Here is a 19,164-nt window from a genome sequence, read left to right on the forward strand (position 1 = left end):
CCCCAGCATTTTGCAGTTTGTTGTTCTACATTATTTCCCTATGCCTAAAGTTAACAAAGACAGGAAAAAACCACAGCAATATTTAAAGGAATAATAGCAAATAAAACATGTCAAATGACAGCAAACACAAGCACTAATATTTGAAATATCTGTGGTTATTTCCTCAGTAGAGACAGGACTAGTGTTACATTGCAGTGAACATACCCAGAAAAGTGCTGCATGTTTCTTTGTGCCATGCACTGTGATTGCCAGAAAGAATTCTTGTCATTTCAGCTTTTTAGGCTGGTGAGACTTTAGTAGAGAGAAGAAATGATGGAATAGATTGTAACAACTTTTTTCTTTTCCAAACCAAGAATTATTTTTTACAAGGCCCTGTAAAATGAATGATTCCAGTTCTAGGAATCTATTCCTGACTAAATTTTTTTTTAGCTGTATAGGCAAAATCTGTGAATACAATTGTTTTGGAGATTAGTTCAAATAATTTTTCTTGGTGGCTAATGCCAAAACTCTTTCTTTCATGATAAAAATTACCTGGAGAAACATGACAGCAGAATTTAAATTTCTAAACGCAGAACAGTCTGTTCTGGGTGTTTTTGCACCTTTGCACGTCAATCATCAAAAAGCAAATATTTAAGATAAATATTTCAAAAAACGATATGTGTATTTTAGTGACAAATAGGTTTTCTTGCAGATACATGTGTATGTAGCTGATGTCACTGTTTTATGCACATTGTTAATATTCTATCAGAATAAAAGGGTTTTGCAGTGGATATACAAAACATATATTGCAGATATCATGCTTTGAAAAGGCAGCATAATTCAAACCCTCTCCCGAAGTAATTTGTTCAGAAAGTTTGAAGTAATAAAACCTTAAAAAAGTAAAGACTACTGTTACAAATTACCCCAGTGTCTCTTGTTAAGTCTGACATGATTTCAGGCCAACTGGTTCTGGCAATGCCTAACCAGACTTTCTAAGAATTTTACTGTGGGTTTTTTAGGCTTGCCTTGTTGCTGATGTTTTTCCTTCCGTGATGAGACAGTGCCATGCAGCAGTTCTGGTCAATGAAATTACAGAAGACCTTCCCATTATTTCAAAACCACATTTCATCCTTATCCAGCATTTTTGTTCAACATTCACAAATATCTCTCCTTTGAGTATCCTGCAAATTCATCTTCTAGACAGCCATGCTAGGTGTAAAATAAAACCCTAAAGAGCTTTAAATGAGACTTCTGCCTTTATAGAGGATACCTAGATCAAGAAATTATAGATCTTTTATTAAAACTATTCTCTGTTCCCATAGGAAAGAGCTTATCTTCTCTGGGCATGGGGCAATAGTGGAGAATTGAACATCCGTTGAGCCATGCTGAAAGCCTGGGTAGCCCTTGGTCTTTCTAAGAATTGCCAAGATATTTCCCCAGAATGAAAAAACAAAACCCAGAAAGCTCAAAACAAAAAACAAGTACCCCTCCCCCCCAAAAAAGGCAAAGCCAAAGCCAAAGCCAAAGCTAAAGCCAACAAAAAAACCCAACAGCCCCAAACAAAACAATAACAAACCCCCAACAAAAAAACAAACAAAAAACAAATAAAAACAAAACAAGCCATTAAAAAAATCAGAACAAAAAGCCAAGCCACCCAAATAAACCAAAAAGCATACCAAAACCCCAACAACAGTTTTCTGGAGCACAGCCTAATGGATCCTCCATGTGGTTAAATAATTGCGTCCACAAGGCCAATATTCCAACAGGGGCACACAGCAGTGCTCGCAGTTTGATACACTCTTAGGCACTGCAGAAATTCCTCTGGATCAGGAATTCAGTCAGACATATCCCTGGCCATGCTGGGGTATATCAGGTCTAGACATTGACACAGAGGCCAGGTCTGCACAGTAAATTCTGTCTTGCCATCATTAGTTAGGTGTTGTGACGAAGTGTGACTGTCAGAACTATGGCAATACAAACTGCTAGCACAGGCGTGATTTTCTAGCAGAGCTTTTCATGTGCCTAAACAGGGTCTTTAATTTAGGAAAGAGGGCACAAATTCAGCCAGCAAAATCATAGTTTTGCCAGCCTAAAATATATGGTTCACATTCTTTCTGAGGATATATATCAGGTGGGATTGTAGGAAGCTTTCCAAAGGCAGACTTTTGCTTCATTTGTAAACATTTTTATTAAAAAATGAGTATGTCTCAAAGATTTGGTTTGTGTCAGTTCTCCAAAGTCAGGAAAATTCATTAGATCAACATTTGTTTGAAATTTGACTTTCCACCTCCTTTTACCTTCATATATTATCTGTGAAATGTGGATTAGAGTATTCTCCTGCTTGACAGGACTGTTGTACATATGTTTATCGAAAAAAAGAGTTTCTCAGGTACCTTAAGCTCACATAGCTTTTTCTGGAAATAGAAACACTTTTTTTCATTCAAGTTCTATGGGAAAATACACTCTTTAAGAAGTATTTTTCTACTCAGAGGCTTCCAAATTTCCAACCATTTAAGACAGGGGAAGGATGGTGTGTTCAGGAATCTGACATGTCAAGATGATATATATTTTTTTATTTCTTATTATAAACAACGTAGAAAAGAAAAATCTGTTCCAAACTTGGGTAGTCAAAGAACACAATGTTACCTTCATTTAGCTACCATCTCAGTGAAAATCTGAAACTCCATTACTTTCTGACTAGAGCCTGACTAAATATTAACAGAAGAAAGTACACGTAGAAGAGTTGGAAAATTTTCTGTAATTTATCAGTAAGATTTATTTTAAAATCAGGAAAACAGACATTTGAAAAGTGCAGCACATTAAAGAAGAATGTGTTTGCACCCTAAAATAAGAGCAGACAAGCAGTAAATCAAGACTTGGTCTTGCCTATGGCAAACATGAGAGTTTCTGAAATCCAGACCCCTGACAGGTCCTGGTCTTTAGGTGATTTCAGGTGGTTACACAGACAGCAGCATCACCATGCTCCTGCCATACAAAAGGCTGTACAACTGAGAGACTGGAGATGTAACTGACCACTTAAGTACTTTTCCGAATCCTATTTTATTGGTATTTTTATCTGAACACTGAACAGATTAACTCTTGATAGAGGAATATCCTCCAACTACCCAATGAATGCCTTGCGTGCCGCAGTGCAGGTACTGATCATTCCTGCTCACCTTCAGACAGGTACTGCAGTTATGGCCCATCCCAGGAGTCATGACATTGCTGCAGTATGTGTTCTTACCCTGACCCTTTTAGAAAGCAAAATATGCTTGCTTATTTTTGGTTTAAGCTGTATAAACTGGCCATACTCCAACTCAGCTAAAAAGTGCATGCAGTAAGATTTAGGGTGACTGAGTTAATCAACATTAATTAGTTAAGACACTGTATTTGCTCATGGACTCATACTTTATTTCTGTTATATTGGTTTCTACATTCACAAAATTACAACCAGGCATTCTGTAGATTGCCAAGTAGGAACACTTCTGTTTACTGTGGATTAAGAGTTAGACACCAGAGTACAAGGAAAGAGCCTAAGTCCAGTAAGGCAACTCTGTTTCCTTCAGACGCTGTTTTTCGTGAATATCTAGAAAGGATAAGACACCAGGATATGGATTGAATTATTCATACTTGACACAATTTTTAACATATAAAATTCTCAAGTCAGATTTTCTATTTCAGACATTTTATTTCCTAACCATTTTCAGAATGAATTTGTCTCTTTATATACTTATTCACAGCTTCGGTCTCTTATAATTTTAAAGTGCACAAAAGAGTATTTCCATTTGCATTAATTTAATTAACAGATGTTGCCATATAGTAACATTAAATGTTCGTGTAACATCAAAATCATGGGATTTCACACTCAGAGAATCAAATATTCCTTGTGGATATAACTTCCCAGTCCTTTTGTGAAAATGAAATAGTGAAAATGGTGATTGAAGAGAACAGATTCAAGACCATGTTACAAACTGTCATGTTATATTTCCTGAAGTATGCTTCATTGGATGACCTTCAGGACTATTAGCAGAGTGATTTCAAAAGTTTTCAGATTGTTTTAGTGGATATGCCATTCAACTGATGTTAACGTTTTAATATATTGAATTTATTGTGATGTAAACACCCTAGAGTTTTTCTCTCATGAAAAAAACTAAAGAACAGATAATCAAATTACGTTGGCGTGTTGCCACTTGCAGTACCATGACCATGTTATGTCAAGGCATTTGGATGATGGTAGATCTTTTTATGCAAGGGAGCTTTCTGTTTATAGTTACAGTAAAAACCATGTATTGAGGAAGGAAGGAAGGAAGAAGGTTCTGTAGCACTTTAGCAAAAGCAATGGACCACTGGCATTAGTGTGCCTTTGGATTACCCTTGGCTAAGGGCCAAACACCCATCCAGCCTCTCCCTCACTCCCCTTCCTTGGCAGGACAGGAACAAAAATAAGATGAAAAATGTATATGTTGAGATAAAATCAGGGAAACCCCTTACCCATTATTTTGGTGGACAAAAAAATTTCTTCTATGAGAAACTTAATTTCATTTATTGCTAATTACAGGTAGTAAAAAACAAAACCCTCAAAATTTAGAAAACCACCTTTTCTCCTCCTTTTGCTAGGCTCATATCTACTTCCTTAGTATTTTAATTCCATTTATCTTATTCTTTTTATATTTTTTAATCTTTTCCTTCTGCTTTATTTTTAAATGAAATATTTTTATCTCTTGCTTCTTACACTACACTTGTTATATTTTTAAACAAACAACAAGGCAACCTTACTTCAGAAATCGTTTTAGACAAAATTATTTTAAACCATTCTTATTTTCCCTCGGGCATCAAAATTACCCAAACAGAGAAAACAGAAAAGTGTTTGTTCTGTGAAACTTTTTGTTGTTATTTCTAGAGGTGGTCTAAAAATAGAAATAATTTTCAGTGAAAAATATTTCTGAACAGTATTCTGCTTTTTAAAGATTCAAACCCTTTCCCAAAGCACCATAAAAGTGATAAAAATAGCAAATAAATTCAATGCAAAATGTAACAGATTAGTGTTGTTAAAATTCAGTGAAACCTCTCTGACATGCTGAAGATGCATAATCTCTGTGAAACACCGCTGTGAAATACTGCTTCCACAGCTATTCTGAATGTATTTGATATCTGCTGCAGAATTTAATTTGTGTCTCATAACATTGGTAAATTCAGTGGGATTGTTCTCATTCCACAGCAATTTCAGTTTCAGTAAAGAAGAGGGTTTTTTTTTAGTTTGATGAACTTACCTATGTGAGTTTGCATCACTTGATAATTGATGCTGTTTAAAAGGAGCTTTGTAACACTATGGGCAATTATAGAAGTGGGTTAATTTACTTCCAGTATCCTATCAATGGTATATTACAGTGAAAATTTTATTATCTATAACTTTGCTTTCAAAGTTATGCTAGCTACTTCATTTTTTTCATTGCTACCTTACATCTAGAATTATTTTCTTGTATTTAATGGCAAATCCTGCTTTGTTAACCAGTTCTAGGAAATATTTTGAGGTTTTCTATCACTGCAGTGACACCTGGTGTTGAAAGCAAAGTTGTTAATAGCTCAAAGGTATAGGAGAATCCATTTCACAGCATGTACTGTCTTAAACCCACCAGCATCTCTGACTTTTCAGCACCTTCTGACTTGAAAGAGAAGGAAAGGGAGAGGGGGTAGGAGAAGAAAAGCAAAGGAGAAGGAAGGAAGGAAGGAAGGAAGGAAGGAAGGAAGGAAGGAAGGAAGGAAGGAAGGAAGGAAGGAAGGAAGGAAGGAAGGAAGGAAGGAAGGAAGGAAGGAAGGAAGGAAGGAAGGAAGGAAGGAAGGAAGGAAGGAAGGAAGGAAGGAAGGAAGGAAGGAAGGAAGGAAGGAAGGAAGGAAGGAAGGAAGGAAGGAAGGAAGGAAGGAAGGAAGGAAGGAAGGAAGGAAGGAAGGAAGGAAGGAAGGAAGGAAGGAAGGAAGGAAGGAAGGAAGGAAGGAAGGAAGGAAGGAAGGAAGGAAGGAAGGAAGGAAGGAAGGAAGGAAGGAAGGAAGGAAGGAAGGAAGGAAGGAAGGAAGGAAGGAAATGACATTTTCACAAGTTTTAAATGACACTTATCAGTTGCTGCATGGATAAAATTTCTCCCCAACACATAATAAAAAGAATTTGGTTTACCTCTGATGTCCTTTGGTTATGGTCTAATATAAGAAAAAATAGTCAAAATAGAAAAAATAGTCAAATGACTGTCTTGCACTGAAGACTGATTCAGACATTAGTGCAGTTGCCAGGGTTAATTTTTCAGCCTCACAATAGCAACTTCTCAAATTCACTGGATTTAGAAAAGCCCGAGGTGTCTGTGACAATAAATCAAACAGAGAAGTGAAATATCTCTGTATAGTTTTTGTTTTCCTGAGGAGTTACAGTGACATTAAAAAAAAGGAAAAGGAAAAAAGGAAAAAGGAAAATTAAAGCATTCTTTTGTATGTCTGTGTATGAAGCATATACATGTGTTTCTGTTTCAACTGAAGAAATGTAGTTCTGAGATTGAATATAGAGAAATGCTTCAATAAAGTCTAATACAATCAATGGATTTAAATCCATATATACAGTTTTCTGTGTAGCAGAATTCCTGTGTGCTAGCATACATAAAATATGAGCATCTCTAATAAACAGCAGCTGGAGTATATAGCAAGCTGGATCTTTGTATGGAATATCTTTAAGGTGTTTTTGGCACAATTTCCAGGACTGTCTTGACCAACACTTTCCCAGATGTGTAGGATTATGGGATATATCTTCTGGAATCTCTCAGGAAAGCACTTTAATTCACAGCCACACCTGGGCTGGATATTGCAATCAGCTCCCATTTTCCACTTACAATTTTCCTTCCTCGTTCATTTTAATTTCTCTGTTTTCTCCCTTATCACTTAATATATTTTCCTCATTATTGGCATCTGGGCTGTGTGTTCTAACACAAACACCGAAAGACCAAATCAAGATTAAAAAAAAAAGAGCAAAAATATTCCCATTTCAGATGGAAGAGCAGATGGAGCTCTTGGCACTTCAGAGGATTCAAATTGACCCTCTGCACCAAGCTCAGGGAAGACAGACTGTCACTGCTGACTGGAAAACACTAAAGAGACCTGTTTTCCCATTGAATATACAGTAGCATTTTCTAATTCTTTAGCTCTAAGCTGTGCATGGCCATGAAAGAGCAGCTGAGGGTTTTTTGTTGTTTTTTTTTTTAGATTAGACTCTTTCATATCTCATGGATGCTCTTCTCTTACATTTATGTTGAAATGATTGTCCTGAATTTTGAGGTACACATTTGATTCTACATTTTTTTATCAAGTGGCTGAGAGAGGCTGTGATTAAGCGGTGACTACACCCAGCTCTTCCCCATGCCTTCTTGATAGTTTTACAAGTCACATTGCAATCATCCAAGGATTAAAAAAAATCTGAAGAGAAAGGGCTGAAAGCTCAGGTGGTGCAAAAGAATTCATCTCTGCACAAAGCATTCATAATGTGGCCTGAATTCTCAAAACTGGCCTGTGAACTCTCAGGGAATAACTATATTTCCCAGGTACTATGATGGTTGCCTATCCTCAGTAATAACACGCTGATCCTTTAATGAGCTTTTCTGAATATTTTATTCTATTCCATTGGTTATAGCAATGTTTCATGAGACTGATGAAAAATAGTCAGTATGAAATGTAATAATTTATTTCCAAATTATATAACTGCAATTTGAACACCTTTATTTTTTTTCCCTGAGGAGGAGAACAGAGTTATACTTTGGTTAAATTTTTTCTGAAGAAATAAGACAGACACAAACAGTATAGATCTTAATGTAATATATATATCCACTTTAAAGGCATCAAAGTTTCGGCTTAATTTAGAAACTGAAAGATAGATACAAATCAGATCCTCACAAAATGTTTTGTAGTAGCTTTGATTTTAGCAGAGCCTGAGAGATTTGGATATATTTCCTACTTTGACATCTCCACCTTATTCCTTATCCTGAGCAAACTGTGTCCATTATATCAAATATGCCAGTACCTGATGGGAACTTACAGGAAAGATGGGGCAAAACTATTGACAAGGGTGTGTAGTGACAGGACAAGGGGAAATAGCTTCAGACTGAAAGACAATAGGTTTAGATGGGATACTAGGAAAAAATTCTTTGCTGTGTGGATGTGAGACACTGGATGAGGTTGCCCAGGGATGCCTCATCCCTTGAGATGTTCAAGGCCAGGATGGATGGGGCTCTGAACAACCTGGTCTAGTGGAAGGAGTCCCAGACCACAGCAAGGGAGTTGGAACTAGATGATCTCCATGGTTCCCTTCCAACCCAAGCCATTCTATGATTCTATGATTATTTTTGTGCAGTCACATTCAGGAAAAAAATCTGTCCGAGAAGTAAAGAGGTGTTTTGAAATTATTTTGTATGTACAAAACAAAATGGTATCTTTGGGGCTTGACCAGCCTGCCTTTGTTCTCTAAACCAGAATAGATGAATATACAAGGAGTAAGCACTTCTACAGGTTCAGAAAAAGTAACAAGTTGTCAATATTTCAGAAAAGATATTCCATGACTTGTGCTAGATCCTGTGCTTCATCAGGAACTGTAGCAATAAGACAAGGGGAATGGCTTCAAAGTAAAAGTGAACTTACAATAGATATTACTAAGAAATTATTTACTGTGAGGGTACTGAGGCACTGGAACAGGTTTCCAAGAGAAATCATGAATGCCCCAACCCCAGCAGTGCTCAAAAAGAGGTTGGATGGAACTTTGAGAAACCTGATTAGTGGAAGTCCTTGCCCATCTTTAAGGTCCTTTCCAATCCAAACCATTCTGTGATTCTGTGCTTCTCTCCAGTGGGCTAAGAAGCACACTGTCAGAATGTGGGGATTGCCCGTGCTGTGAAAATTTTAATTCTTCTTTGACACCATGAACAACTGTGAATGGACACATCAGGACCTGGCAATTACATGACTATTGTTCATGGGCAGGGAATTCTTTTTAATCTTAAGCCAATCTTCTTAAGGATTGGCTGAGCACAGCAACAGTTCTCTAAAACATTCTGTTCAGCATACAGCATTTTGAGGAAAACACAGACTAAAGAGATTTTGCTCTCCAGGTATTATCTTCTCAACAAATATATCTTGAGAACTGGGTGCAAGTTGCTATGTTTAAGATACTAGTTTTCTACAGAATTTTTATGAACAATTCTGAGGAGAAGGTAGACTCTGAAAGACATAATAAGGCTCCTCTTGTCCCTCCATGAAAGGGAACTCTACCCAGGAGATGCCAAGAATCCTCGTTCCAGACACAGATCACAGAACCTTTCATTTTGTCCACTTTCTTTATTTTCTGTACTGGAAGTCTAAGTAATCACTGAGTTAATTTTGAAGAGAATTCTGAGAAAAACCACCAATTCCTCCCTCTCTGCCATTTTCATTATGCCATTGTGGATGTATTGCAAAGAAGACTTATATGTGATGGCAGTACTTCCTCTGGCAGGAGCTGCAGAGCCACATCATACAAAGCCTCTGCCATGAAAGATGCAGATATAATCTAAAATGTGCTGAGATCCCTCATGATTTATTTAAATCCAAAATTAAAAGTCAGAGCTGTACACAAATATTTCTCATCACATTTTGCACAGATTAGGATAACAAAGAAAAATCCTTCACTCTACTGGATGCATAGCAAACTAAATGTGGCTCTTTTACTAATACAGTTTTAGTTGTCCCACTCTACCTACCTACATTTTTAAATTAATTTTTTTTTCACGTGCCCTTATTTTTCCTCTATAAAACTGGCAAAAACAGATTAGCTTCAAAAAACATTTTCCTTTTAAATAGTTATTTTTCATTTTTAAGGGAAAATAGAAGCATCCGAAATCATGAGCATCATTTGCCACACAAATATATTTTTGTGCCAAGTTTTGGTATAAAGAAAATTTTCAGCTAAGTGACAAACCAATAAATATGTAGGCTTACAGTAGCTCTTCTGAGAAACTGAACTTCAAATAGTGTCTTTATAATACTAACAAAAATGTGCTAATTTTTATGCTTATTTTTCTTTCTGAGTTTGTTCCTGATGGTTAGGAAGTTGATTGTTCATTTTTCTACTGCCATTCACACCAGCTGCTATAAAGCAGCTATAAAAATACTCCCAGTGCAGATCTTGACCGTAGATCACTGTACCTAGACCCAGCTGCAGATGGATGGAGCAGCTGGTCCAGAGAGGTGCTGTTCCTGACTCCCACACACACTTGGTCATGATGCATGAACAGCACAGTTGCTCCCCAGCCACAATTCCCATTCAGTCACAGATTTATGAAGTAATGAGCCGCCTACCAGAAAAAAACAAAACCAGCAGCTCTCCAGCACACTTTAAACAAACACCCAAGAATATTCCATAATTATAAATAACTGCAACTCAACCATCAAATGAATTGCTAAAACTTTTTTACATAACTTTTCAAATGGGAAGCAAATAGAATAAAGCAAGGAAAGAAGGAAATATGCCTATGTTGGGAGATAGAAACATAAAAATTGGTAATTATTTTTCAAAATATTTTCTCTTTTTTAACATCAATGTGATGGTTGATGGGGTTGTTTTGCAATGATTTATTAATATTTCATGTAACCTAACTATTCAATAATTTTAATGTGAACATGCCATCTTATCCTGACTTCAGCTGTAAGAGAAGCAAGAAGAAAGTACAAAGCATGGTATGAGATAAGAGATGGATTCTGTAGTCAATGCCAATATACTGTGGAGGGACAATAGGCAGTCTCCATCTTGTGAGGATGCAAAGTCCTGGCTCCAAAGCAATTAACATTGTTTTTTACTAGCAGGGGTATAAGGGGCCATCAAGGATTAGTGGCCAAATGGAAATCATTTCTCCAGAAGGAGGTGGGAATTTCTTGTGAGGTGTTCCTACACAGTCCCTTTTTGTGACATGTGTGCAAAGCAGACCTGTACCATCCACAGTTTGAGATGATGGGAGTTTTGGTAGGGAGGGCATGGAGGGGGCTTGCTGTTCTAAAATTATTTTCCTCTAAGTGTTTTGCTTCTAGTTTTAAACTATTAATTCAAGAAAACTAGTTAGTGCAGCTGCCAGAAGCTGAGATGTTTTTAAGTTCTTGAGCAGAATATCTCCCTGATACTGCATTAAGACGTCGTGCTGGTAGAGGATACACTTCTCTCCCCCTGCCTAATGCTAAAGTACCCTGTAAAAACAACCCAGGAACAGACAGAAGAAACCCAGTGCATAATCTGAGCACCAGAGTTTGACCCTGACCTGGTCACTGCAGTTCCCAGAGAGGTGCTGTGCTGCAGATATTCCTTGCTTTCATCAGCGACCACAGCCTCGAGTAGACAAGAACTACTTGTCCACCCAGTTTGATCTGCTGGATGAGTGCAGTGAATCTGTAGAAAATAACTGTACATTACACGTTAGACAAAGACTAGAAATAAGGGACTGAGAGCTAAAGTTTTAAAACACTTATTTGTAAAAATATTTATATAACAATTATGTACCCTGCAGAACAACCTTCAGAAACTTAATATTACTTTATTTGCTTAATATTACTTGGTGCTGATAAGAAATATACTTACAGCTTTAAAGAATCCCATCTCCTGTATACTATATATTCCTGCACAAGCAATACTGAGCTGTATTATTTATTTGGTTTTCTATCAATTTTCTTGAAAAATCCACCACTGATCTGAAGGCTTTAAAAGAGTACAATAACAGTGGCTGATTTTATTTGATGTCAATTGCCCTTGAAAGGACAGGTTCAATCCTTTGTGTCTCTCTTCTTCAACGAGCATAAGTAATTCAATGAGTTGTCCTGTATCAGCAGGAAAATGGCTACATTATCTAATAGCCTTCTTCCATCTCTAACTTGTAAGATCCTATCAATGTCAATAGTTGAATTTTGTAACAAGGCTAATGTATTTACAGAAAACCAATATAATGGAAATAATTAAATCTAGACTGAGGAACTCTCCAATTTTAATAAGATAATATGTTGATTTTTTTACCAAAGGTTTTCTTTTTCTTCTTAATAGCTCTCCCCATTGACTTTGTCTTTTTTTTTTTTTTTTTTTTTTTTTTGGAGAGCTCTTACATGAATGGAATCCCATAAGAAATTAACCATAGCCATATATAAACTGATTAGTTAAGCAATGCTTGACAGCAAGGGCTTGTAGGCACAGAGACTGAAGGGAATTTGGGACAGAAGTCCAAACTGTGACCTTCCCAGGTACTAACATTTAGGAAATGAGAGTATACAGTACTCTAGAGAAACCTGGAATGAAGTTCTTCTCTGACTTTTGCCTTCTCCCACAGAATTAATTGTCCTTGCTTATTTCATTAATACTTTATTTTACTGAGGTCTAGCCAATGCAGTAGCAGAGGAAACATAAGGGTTTTAAAACTGAGGCTTATAAGCAGCTTGGGCTACCTGCACCTAGGCAGAAGACAGCTAACTTCATTAGGTGATTACGTTCTCCAATTTCTCCTCACAACATAATAGAGTTGTAACAAGCACGTTCATTTTAGAAGTAACAATTGGAAAAGTCTACTTTTTGTAGCACTCATGTAAAGTGTACTCTTGATATAATGGAAGTCTTATCAATAACTCAACATGGTCATACAGAATTGTAAAACACAAACAAGTACAGAAAGCCCTTCTTTGCTTGCTGGGAAGTTTATTTCCAGCAAGAATAGTTGCTGAGCAAAAACTGTATTTCTAATGTCCGCTTCCAATATCAAATGTGAATGCAATCTAAAATACGATCAAAATTCAGTTTGCTGTCCTGTGGGCTCTCTGTTCTCAAGCACAGTGAAATAGATCTGTTAACATGCACACTATGCTTCATTAGTTTGTTTTCTCAAGTGTTAGCACAAACTCTGTGATTTCTGTAGTTTTGTGTGCTGCTCTGAGTGCTAAAAATAACCTCAGCATAATTTTTTGTGAAGTTCTTTTGGACCTGAGTTTATTTTAGAGGCACATGTTTCAGAGGCATTTATTTTAGAGGCATTTCCTCTGGAGCCATTTGCTCCAGAGGAAAGCTTGTTGGCAGTATGGTGTTTCTGAAGCTGCCTTCCCACGGCTCCTGAGCAGTGTGCTGTGCTCTTTGGGGTGCAGTGCCATTTCCCACTGGCTCTGCAGAATGCTTTCTTGTGATGTCGTGGCTCACCTGCATAGAAATAATAAATTGCTATATAATCATTAACTGATCAATATCTGGTAAAATAAACATGAAATAAGGAAAACCAGATGTTGTTTTCAGTTTAATGAAAAAAGCTTATGCATCCTCATGCCGTATTGTCTGACCTTTCTTGGGTTTGGACCCTGTGTACCAGACAGAGGTATTTGCCACATAATTCATGTGTTTGAATGCTGTTTACAGATTACCCAGAACACATCTGGAAAAGGAAAACAGCAGCCCCTGGCAAATGTGCCAATGAGCAGAACCTTTGAGGAAAGGGAAGCAGGGCACCTGAGAGCTGCAGATCGCAGAATGCGACTGCTCACATGCCCTGTCATCCCCTGGAGGCATATGAAAACTCCTACACTTAACAAGAAGCCAGAACACTTCACTTCAAAATTTCACAACTAGGTGAAGAGGAATAAATATTGCCCCACCACCAGTTCACCTTAATTATTTCGTTCTGCTGCTGGAACAAAAATGCATCATTAAAAGTTTTCCAGATAGAAACAATTTCTGACACATCCACAGTGAATGTCAGCTCCTCATGGTTGAATATAGTAAGTACTTAACCCAAAGGGCTGACAGTAAATGTGAAATGGTGGGATGATTTCTGCATAAACAGGGAGCACAAGCTAGAACTTTTTTCAGAAAGAAAATCACCTTAGAGATAGCATTGGCATGGCCATAAATCAAGATACAAGGGTATCTTTAAAGGTATTTGACCCCATTTTACTGGTATAACTCAGGTGATTTCCCTCTTAAGGCAGATTTATAGCCTCATCGAAATAATTCTTTTATGGTAATCAAGTCTTCAGCAGGGCCATTATTCTCTGTGTGTGACCCAGTCACCACTGGAAGGAAGGTTTTACCCTAAAGAGGAATGAGGAATAGCAGCAAGAATAACAGCTGCCACAACCTTACTTCAGCACTGAGAATGTTACTCCAGTGCTGGAGGGCAGTGTCTCACAAAGGATTCAATCCACTGCTATAATTTCCAGCATTAAGCTGCAAAGTCATATAGATATGCTAAAATTAGTGCCTTTGCTATCAGAACTGTACTGAAATCCATGCCTCCACCCTCTCCCTTGTTGTCCTATAGGAAACCAACACCTTTCCTCTCAGGGGAAGTCTAGCTACATGATTTTGACCCTCCTTATATTGAGTCAGATCAAAGGTTCATCCAGTTTAGAAACTCAGCTTACAGTGAGCAGTCACAGATGCTCAGGAAAAAATAAAAGGAGGTCATGTGTAGATGATCCCTGTCCTGCTATGCACCTCTAGTGTCTGATAATCTAGATGTACCCACTTTTGTTGAATGAAATATACAACTTCTTTCTGCTGTAATGTAAAGTAATAGGGTTTTTTTCAGGTTTTCTTTGTTTGCTTGCTTTTAATCTGCTGACAGCCAATTTCACTGTTTTCCCTCATTGATCTTTGTCTTACAATGGTCCACAGGTACAAGTGTGACAATTTTCCAACTATTCCACTTGCTCTAATTAAAGATACAGTGTCTCTTCCTGCAAACTTTAGTCTGCCATTGGCTGCTTTCTGTTTCTAAGATATAATGATGAATCTATCCCATATGTATTACTCAAAAAATCCATGTTTTTATGCACCTTATCATATTTTCTTCCAACTGGTCTTCTCTGGATAAAGAGTCCAGGTCTAGCCTCAGTTCTAATGGAAAGGAGAAGGAGGATTTACTGGTATAGCAGCTGAGACTCTTTGTCAAGCTAGTCAAGAACACTTCACCAAAGTACTCATTTTTGGAGATGTCAGTTTGTAAAAGCTTAGTATTCTTCAGGGAACATGCCAGTCTTGAAAAATCTTTAGTAAGATGTGTCTCTGGTCTGGATAGGTTTTCTGGTCAAACTGAAAGCAGAAATGAGGGAATAACTGCACAACTATTAGCTGCTGGGATGTAACAAAATGGAAAAGTAGACTTCATTCAACCTATCTTCAGAGCCACAGTGCTTATACAAAGTTAAAGAAATGATCACTGGATTAAGTAGTTTGGAATTAATCCAGGCCAAAGAAGGAACCAGTAGGATGGTATAGTGAACCCACAAATTTACGTGCTTCTGGTATTACTCTAAACACTCTGACACAATGCACTCCATTCTCCTTCACCCTACGGCTCCTTTACCAAAAGTGGCAACATAAAGAGCCCTCGAATTGTAAAGTAAAAATAAATTATTATCCATTTTCATGTAGTTCCACACAAACTGCGTTGCTGCCCAAGAAACACAAAATGGCTTTGAAATTATAACAGAAAGGAAAATCATTCACCAGAACTGTGGAACTCTGTCACTGAATAGTGGCTTAAGCCGCATCTGAACTCCAGGCTCTGTCTTTGCTGAAACTTGATCTCTTTGAAAGTGAGCAGGGTAAGAACAGATTCATCATTTCTCATTTAGGAAGCTAAAGATAGAGGCATCTAAGGGTGATTTCTGGTGAAAGGCAGTTTGGGATTGTATATCACAGTTCTCAGATACTCAGCATGTTGCTACTTGTTTTGTATGAGGTCAGGTGTAGTGCTTGTGAGCATCAAGAAAGTCATAGCCAATATTTCTTTTCTGGACTCAGTTAAAAATGGCAGAGGAGATGCTGCTGACTGTGAAAAGTAGAGAGTGAAGTATTTGTGCATGGAACTCTGTCCTGAGTAGATGTTTTACTTAACTTTAAAAAGTTTCTTTCTTCTTTTGCCAAGTTTAATACTGATATTATTTCAAAAGTAACAACCAAGGCTGATCCTTCCAAGGGCTCAGTTTCCTCAGCAGCAGCTAAATTCCACATCAAGCTGGTGTGTGCACATATTGCCAACCAGAGCAATGCAAGACACCACCTAGAGTTGCACAGCAATATTAACAGTGCTGCAGTTCCTAACAGCAGGGCAGATCTGGATGTGATGTGGGTAACTCCAGAGCAATAGGTAATTTCTTTAACCCATCAGCCTGAAGGTAGAGAGAAAAAGAAGTATCTTTTGAAAAAGCATCTCTCTCCTTTTTTGTCTCCATGTAATTCTCTTTCAGATTGGAATAGTTTTCTTTCCCATTCTACTTCTAGAAAGCAAGCGAGTTTTCAGTGAGGCTGAACAAAAGTGGGAAAAAAAATCAATAAAGAACCAGTGTTCTTTACTATTTAAACACCATGAATACAGCTTGGAACAAATGTACCTCTGCTGACAGGTGGAAGAGATAGACTTACTTGTGTTAATATAGCTGTATGAGAAAGGAGCTAAATTATCACTTTTCCCTACCATTCAGTATCCATGCTGGGAAGAGAGCTTATTATCTCTATGACAATTACTCTCCTGTGTATTGCAATATGGAGAGTAGCTCAGCTAAAGCATCTTGTCTCTGCTGAACTAAAAATGACAAATTTCACAAACTCATATTCAATGTCAGCTTCTCCTTTGTTCTTCAATTTTTGTGATCCAAAAGATTAATCTCCTGGTTAAATCACTTAACAGCTATGGTACTTACAGCTTTATTGTTTTCACATTACCCAGCACATCAAAACCCAAGCCAAAACACAACCACCCAGGCCAAATTTTTGAAAGGGTGTGTCTAGGAACAAGTTTTTCTTTGTGAATAAGGAAGCATTTCTATAAGGTTTTGATTAAGACTGAATACTGTATAACCAGTGACAAAAACATTAATTTTGTAGTGATACTTTGAGCAAAATGTTTCCTATTCTGTACTGTACTGTTGACTAAAGTGGGGGATATGGTTTGTACTGTCATTTTATCTACACCATGTTTTGGTGTCCATAGTTTTCTGTGTTGCAATGGGTTAACAAAAATCCAGAGTCAGGGGAAGAAAGCCCCAGAATGATGGATGTTACAAATATACCCTGAAGAATTGTCAAAGACAAAAAGTTAATAATACATACACTAAAAAACCCTAAACTCCTCCAGAAAACAAACAAGAGAACAAGCAAGCAACAAAATTGAGCAAAGAAATATGTAAAATGATTTTTTAATCAGAACTTTGTAAAATGCTTTTATATCACTAAAAATATTTCTTCAACCTGCTAAAAAGACACAGTTCTTCAAGACCCAGAGATTTAAGGTGGTGGTTTTTTTTCTTGACGATAATACAACTGATTTTCACTATGACATACATAAAACACTTGTAATTCCAGCCTTAATTCAATTTTCTCAGTATAATCAAAAAAAATTTATAACTGTATTCTGAAATCAGATGCTTCCATAGAATTAGAGGCTTTGCAGAAGGCCAGGTAGATTAGATTTCCCACACATTTTTTGTCTCAAAAATCAGATATCTTCTCCAAGTAAGCAAACAAGCTGGCACATAAAAATTAGCTTAAACTGACTTTTATGTTCAGTTTTTAGTTGCATTTTTCTGTGCTTTCTTTTGCAGTTTGTCCTATAATCTCGCCTGCTTTTCAGGTGAGATCAGCAGCCCCAGCAGTGCCTGCAGCTGCCAGATGGAGGGAAGTCTTGGCCCAAGCCCTCTCTCTGCCCCAGACTTTTGCAGAGATCTTGCATTATTTTATGTCTGTGGCTCCAGTGCTTCTCTCTGAAATGGAGCTGCCCTTCCTTTAAGCAAAGTTTTGAAGCGATTTACGGTGGTGGTCAGTCACACCCTCCAGCTCCCTCACAGAAACTGCTGCGTGCTTTCACATGCACACCCCCAGCTTTCTCATGCTTATTTTGCAGTTTTGCAAATGCTCTAGTAAACATGAGAGCACGAGGCAGCTTTCCTTCTCGGGTAACATGTCTCTGTGAGTGTTCATGAGGTCCTTACACACACCTGACTGGTACCAACCAGTCTCTGATAAAGGTTCTGGGTGCCCCCTTGGAAAGGAAACACGACTGGCCAAAGGTTTCTTCCTACTCTGCACAAAACACTCACTGATGCCTCCTGATTGCACATCCAAAGGCTATTGCCTTTGCAAAAGAAGGTAAAACATGAAATTTAAGGCACTTCTGCATTAGAAGAGACACAAAAGAAGCAGAAGGAATAAATGTAGCAAATGTAGCTGTAGGGGATAAAGCTACTCTCTTTCCACTGAACGTGTCTGCAGAAAAACACTTGAGATAAGCTTCATTATCTTTCTATAGACACCTTGCTAACACAGGTGGGAGGCACTTAGGTAACTAGCAGATGAAGGGTTTGCTCAAGGTCAGGCAGAGTCTGTGAAAGCCACTGTTTAACCCAGAGGAAAAAAAAAACATTGAAAGCCTCCCACAGAAAAAAAAAAAAAAAAAAAAAAAAAAAAGCGCTTTTTCTCATTTCAAAATGCAAATTTCCTCAGAGAATGTGTTTTTTTTTTCTTTTTTGTTCAGTTTTTTTCCATACAAGTCATGAACAAATGTTTGATTTTTTTGGTGATTTTCTAAGACCTTGCATTTTTCATGTCTTTCCAGTGTTTAGTGTGGACAATATTGTGTCCCTCTTAGCTGTAATCGGTGCCAGTTTTGGAATCTGGAAGTACTGATTTCCAGACCCTTGTACTTAAGTATTTCATTTTATGTTTCAGTATTTCAGAAATACTATGGTTTAAAAAAAAAAGAGCAAAAAAACTTAAAGAAAGGAAATTAAAACAAAGAGAAAGAAAAGAAAGAAAATTCCCAAAATACAGCTCCAAGTGATCTGCATAAAGCAAACAGAAATGCAGATGCTGGATTGTGTCCAGGACTCCTGGATTCCTGCGACACTTAGAAGACAAAAGTTAGGGCAGCATGCTGCAAAAAGATACCACACTTTCCCAGCACTGATAGGCTTTCCACATCTGCAGTGCCACAGCTATACAATCAGCTGTCAGACCCAAAGTGCCTCTCTTGCAGGCTGCACTGCCCGAGTTTGCAGGGCCATAAATCAAAGCTATAGTCTGGCAATCGGGAGAGGAAAGAGCTTTTAAATAAATATTTTTTAAAAATCTATTCCTTAAAAAAAAAAAAAAAGTAATTCCAATTAACTGTTTAATCT

The sequence above is a fragment of the Prinia subflava genome, chromosome 2 (assembly GCF_021018805.1).
Source record: "Prinia subflava isolate CZ2003 ecotype Zambia chromosome 2, Cam_Psub_1.2, whole genome shotgun sequence".
Classification (NCBI taxonomy): Eukaryota; Metazoa; Chordata; class Aves; order Passeriformes; family Cisticolidae; genus Prinia; species Prinia subflava.